The sequence below is a fragment of the Crocuta crocuta genome, unplaced genomic scaffold (assembly GCF_008692635.1).
Source record: "Crocuta crocuta isolate KB4526 unplaced genomic scaffold, BGI_CrCroc_1.0 scaffold61, whole genome shotgun sequence".
Classification (NCBI taxonomy): domain Eukaryota; kingdom Metazoa; phylum Chordata; class Mammalia; order Carnivora; family Hyaenidae; genus Crocuta; species Crocuta crocuta.
The window spans coordinates 8,694,671-8,700,692 of record NW_027528369.1 but is presented as its reverse complement, the minus strand read 5'-3'; the positions used below and the strand labels follow the sequence as shown (position 1 = coordinate 8,700,692).

The window sequence follows — 6,022 nt, the reverse complement described above, 5'->3', positions numbered from 1 at the left end:
GGGGGTTGGGGGGGGGGGGGGGGGGGCAGGGGCGAGGCAGCAGCGCAGTGAGTTTGGTGTGATGACTCACGCCACACTGCTCATACCACCTAGCACGGGGCCAGACGCAGAACTCACACTGACCATGACTCTGTGGACGAATGCAAGGGAGGCGTCTGCAAAATGTCTGAAGACCATGCGAAGAACATGAATCCCAACAGCCCCTCTGCCATGTATGATACCAGCCAGTTGTTTGCTTTTATCGGCGACCTGGCAGCCCTCAGCCTTATTTACCGAGCCAATACCTGAACACACTGGCCTTGTAACAAAAACTGGCTAAAAGGAAGGTCTACATGCCCCTTCATCAGCCAGCCCAACAGGCCAGGAAATAGCTCAGTGGGAAGCAGTAAGGGGGTGCGGTGGGCTTGGAACACAGGTGCGTACAGCGCACTGCGGCAGAAGTCTTGGATTATGATAATCCTGTTTCCATGTTGGTGCGCTCTTCCCAGGATTGAACGTATTCAGTGATAGGTGAGGATCTTTTCCAGCCGAGACCCCCACTGCCCCACCCCCCATTTTTTCCCAACTTTATTTTTTTTATTAATTTTTTAAATTTACATCCAAGTTAGTTAGCATATAGTGCAGCAATGATATCAAGAGTAGATTCCTTAATGCCCCTCCCCACCCCCATTTTTTTTTCCTTAAAGGTTTTTATGATGATTTAGATGGAAGTTGCTCTTGGCCAGTTAAATGTTGGTTCCAATCTTTCAAACTGTTCGTATCTGCTTTATAGCCTCTACAGCACTAGCCCTTCATCAAGTTGGGGGGAGGGGCGGGGAGGGGACAGTTTAGTTATGTCCTTGACATAAAGTCTTAGTGAAGAGCAAATGTTCTTTGGCCTAAAAGAGAAAATATGTGAAGAAATAAATGATAGAAGTGAAAGGGGAAACAGACACATTCTAAAATTATACTAGGAGACCCCAACACTCCACCCTCAGTAATTGATAAAGCAGCTAGCAGAAAATCACCAAGAATTCAGAAGACCTGAGCAGCCACAACCTGCAAACAGCTTGACCCCCATAACATTTCTAGAGCACTCCATCCAACAACAGCACGCTGCAGTTTCTTTTCAAGTGCATGTGGACTTTCATCACTGTAGACCAGATCCTGAGTCACATAACAGAACAACAAATCTAAAATAATTGAAATCATACTAAGTATGTTCCCTGCCCATAACAGAATCAAACTACAAATTAATGACAGAAAGATATTTACAAAATCCCCCTAAATATTTGGGAACTAAGCCACATACTTATAAATAATCCCTGGTCACAAAGTAAGCCACGAGGGAAATTATAAATGTTTTGAATGGAAGGAAAATGATAATTTGTGGGATGCCAGTAAAGCAGTGCTTAGAGGGAAGTTTAGAGATATCAAATGTTTATATTAGGGAAGAAGATGGTTTTCAAATAAATAATCTAAGCCTCCATCTTAAGAAACCAGAAAAAAAGAAGAGCACACTAAAACCAAAGGAGACAGAAGGAAGGAAAAAAGTCCTATTAGGAACAAGTATGAGTTGAGGTAAAAACAGAGAAACAAAAGCCACAATCAATAAAACCAAAAGTTGGTTCTATGAAAAGGCCAGGAAAATTGATAAACCTCTAGGCAGACTGACCAAGAAAAAAAGGGGTGGGGCAAATATTAGCAAAATAAAGCTAGCATACAGCTCCCAGAGACATTAAAGGGAGAACAGAATAATATTATAAAATTTCTACGGTAAAGTTGACAACCTGGGTGAAATCGATAAATTCCTTCAAGGACATAAAAACTCCTTCAAGAGGAAACAGACAACTTAAATAGTCCTATATTTACTAGAGAGTTTGTAGCTTCAAAATAAAAGCTTCTTTTTTTAAAAAAATGTTTTTTAATGTTTATTTATTTTTGACAGAGAGACAGAGACAGAGAGTCAGCCAGGGAGAGGCAGCGAGAAAGAGGGAGACATAGAATCGGAAGCAGGCCCTAGGCTCTGAGCTGTCAGCACAGAGCCCGACGTGGGGCTCGAACTCATGAACCATGAGATCATGACCTGAGCCGAAGTGGGACGCTCAACCCACTGAGCCCCCAGGTGCCCCCAAAATAAAACCTTCTAAGAAAGAAACCCCAAGACTAGATGGTTTTATCAAGCACCTAATGAAGGAACAATACAAAGTCTACAGTTGCTTCCAGAAAATAAATGATAAGGAAATACTTCCCAAGTCACTCTATGCATCCAGCATTATTACCCTGATACCAAAGCCAGAGAAATGCTACACAGGAAAGGATATCTAGAGACCAATATTCCTTATGAGCATAGATGCACAAGTCCTCATCAAAATATTAGCCCAGCACAGACAGCAATAAGGAAAACACACCATCACGAAGTAGTTTATCCCTAAGGTGTCAGAGTAGATCAACGTGTAATCCACCATTTTAACAGACTAAAGTATAAAATTCACATTCTTGTCTCCATAGGTGCAGAAAATGCATTTGACTAAATCTAACATCCATTCATGATTAAAAAAAAAAAACACAAAAAACTAACTCCCAGAAAATTAGGAATGTAAGGAAACTTCTCTAACCTGATGAAGGGCATCTACAAAAAACCTACAGCTAACATTACACTTAATATCGAAAAGCTGACTGCCTTCCCTGGAAGTTCAAGAATTAGGCAACCTTATCCACCCTCACCTCCACAGCCCTGAAAACTTGGGTCCCCCACCCAAGAACCTAGCTGCAAAATTTATAGCAGCTTTGTTCACAATTGCTAAAAGTCAGAAACAATGCAGACATCTTTCAGTGGATGACTGGATAAACGGTGATGTTTGTTCCCCTAAAATGGTGTGATACATGGTATTTTTCCAGACAGTAGAATGCTACTCAGCTATGAAAAGGAATAAATTATTGATTACATACAATATAGATGAATCTCAAATACAGTAAGTGACAGAAGCCAGACCCAAAGAGACTACATTTTGTATGATCCCGTTGATTTGACATTCTTGACATGGTGAAGCTACAGGGAGAGACAAGACGTGGCTGCCATGGATGAAGGGTGGAGGGAGGGTGAGACAGTGCAGGGCAGCGGGGGGACAGGGGAGGTGCAACTGTTCGTTCTGTCTCCTGATGCAGTGGCCATTACAAAACTGTAGGCGTTTGTCAAAACGTAGACTTGTACACATACACACACACACACACACACACACACACTGAATTTTACCGTATGTAAATTTTACAATAAATTTTGTAGAAGCTAGCAAAATGCACACACTTCTTAGCCATCTTTCCACGTACAGTCTTACAGACAAACTTCAAAACAATTGTGTTAAAAGCAAAAAAGGTCACAAGTAAAGCAAGTGTGGGAGGGGCAGAGAGAGAGGGAGAGAAAGAATCCCAAGCAGGCTACACGCTGTCAGCACAGATGACATGAACCCTGAGATCATGACCTGAGTAGAAATCAAGAGTCGGACACTTAGCCAACTGAGCCACCCAAGTGCCCGGACATATTTTCAATAGTAAGTCTTTACTGTGTTAAATTAAAATCAATTAAGTTAAATTCTCTATCCAAGAACAAGTCATCTTTTATGCCCTTGAATGGACTCATCAATATTTTTCAGTTTGGGTCCGCACAATTTTTGTGAAAAATTTTTATGGATTTTGATGCATTTTGTTGTTACTGTGGATGAAATGTTTTCTTTTCCATTACAGTTTTTTAAATTATCATTATTGGCTCAAAGGGAAAATAGAGGTTTCCGAATATGTATTTTGTAAACAGCCCCCCCCACCCATCTCCTTTATTGTGATTAATATCACTTATCGCTGGATATGATAACACTCGTAGTTACATCACCCACACACAGTGACTGCTCTTTCCACCATTTATATATCTGACTTCCTTTTTCAATCACGATGACTAACGCCTCGAAAGCCGGGTGAAGTAATTCCACTTTTATTTTCTAAGTTCCACCCAGTCACGAGAGACCAGACTGCCCTTCAGCCTCCGGCTCTTAAGGGCCAGTTTTCTGAACTGAGAGACAAAGGCCGGGGTCTGAACGCACTTCTGTCTCTATTTCTCACAGCAACTTTCCAGCAATTAAGAATCAACGACTCCGCAAGGCCGCAGTTCCCAAAGGAACCAAGCAAACCACTCGCCACTCTGCCACTGGACAGACCGACGGCTGGCACTCTCTCCGGCTCCCTCCCTGTGTCTGTCCCGCATGACGCCTGCTCGGCCGCCATCACAACCTAGGAAATGTCAGCTGAGAGGCTGGGAGCATGGACTCCTAGACCCACGCAGTCACGGCAACACAACCCCAGCTCTCCATCAGAAGCTTGGCTGAAAAGGAGGGGTGGCAGGGAAGCACGGGATCAGCGGTGTGGAAGCGAGGAGGGCTGGGCGTGCTACCCCGCCCCCCGCCCCCCCCACGGCTGGCCAAGCAGGCAAGGCACAGAGATGTGGGGGGAGGCTTCGGGCGCTGATGTCACACCTCTGTCACTTGGGAAACACTGGCGAGGGCAGCGGGGGTGGGGGCTGGGCCATCAGGGCAAGAGAGGGAGAAACAATTCCAGGTTCTTCCAGATCGTGAAATCATCTGCTCTTTGTGTTGGAAAGGACCGTAGGGTGACCTAACACAACTTCCCACCCCTTATAGGAATCCCCTCCAGAGCACCCTTGACGGCCTCTTCGAATTATTCCAGAAATAAGAAATACGCTATTTCACAGAGCAGTCTGGTGTTTTAACAGTTTAATGCTCAGAAAACTCTCACACGGAGACCAAATTAGTTCTAGGTCAAGGTGCTTTCAAAAACTGAAGTGCGGGGCGCCTGGGTGGCTTAGTCGGTCAAGCGTCCGACTTTCGCTTAGGTCATGATCTCGCGGTTGGTGGGTTCGATCCCCGCGTCGGGCTCTGTGCTGACTGCCAGCTCAGAGCCTGGAGCCTATTTCAGAGTCTGTGTCTCCCTCTCTCTCTGGCCCTCCCCTGCTCACGCTGTCTCTCTCTCCTAGAAATAAATTAAAAAAATATTAAAAAAAAAAACAAACCGAAGTGGGGTTACCTTCTGACACCCCAGACACAGCTTCTCTCCCCAGCACGTGACTATGAGTTGAACTGTGGTGGTATTTATGAGCAGTTCTTTTGGCACGTGGTATATTCTTACCTGGATTTCAGAACAGAAATTCTATTCGTAAGCAGGGAGGTCTATGATCGCAGGTTTTGCTCAGTGGACTTCCCAGCATGCCCTGCTGCTTGTCTCTGGTTCGTTCCACTGTCCAAGGCTGTGGGCCAATGCCGGTGGCTTTCCCCTGCTTTCGTGTTATCCCTACCTCTCCTGCTTTATCCGATGAAGGACCGGTAAGGGGTTTCTATTTATAAGTGGAATGAAAAGGGGAGTCCGATTTTCCTCCAGGTAAATGGGCAAGATTTGAAAATAATCCAGAAAGAGAGAGTTTAAGTGTGAACTTCAGAAAGAGAGGGAGTAAAGGAGAGAACAAAGGAAGATGGAAAGGCACTGGGGTGCAGGGTCAGGGTGGGGGGACACCTGGGGGGGGCTCAGTCGGTTGAGCGTCGGACTCTTGATTTCAGCTCAGGTCACGATCTCATGGTTCATGGGACTGAGCGCCCCGTGTTGGGCTCTGCACTCACAGCACGGAGCCTGCTTGGGATTCTCTCTCTCCTTCTCTCTCTGCCCCTCCCTCCCTCTCTCGCTCTCAAAATAAATAAATCAAATTTTTATAAAATATTTCAGGCAGGAAAGGCACTGAGGGGCCAGCATGTACCTGACCCTCCGGAGAAGACATGACGGGCCCACAGGACCACGCCCGCCTCCCCTCCCCCCGCCCTGCCGGGGCGCCTTCACTTCCAAGAGAGGGCGTTAGCTGGACTGGGCCTCCAAGGGAAGTCCCCAAGGGGCACACCTTCCTTTCCTGGATGTGCAAGTCACACTGAACTGATCCTCAGACTTTTTATGAGTTTTTTTTTTTTTAGTATATGTGCTGCCGAAGCGAGCA

General features: G+C 45.4%; 1 pseudogene; it reads left to right on the top strand.

Annotated features, from left to right (window-relative positions):
• The first annotated feature begins 61 nt into the window (after nucleotides 1-61).
• LOC144223488 (enhancer of rudimentary homolog pseudogene) lies at nucleotides 62-371 on the top strand (annotated as a pseudogene).
• The last annotated feature ends 5,651 nt before the right edge of the window (nucleotides 372-6,022 follow it).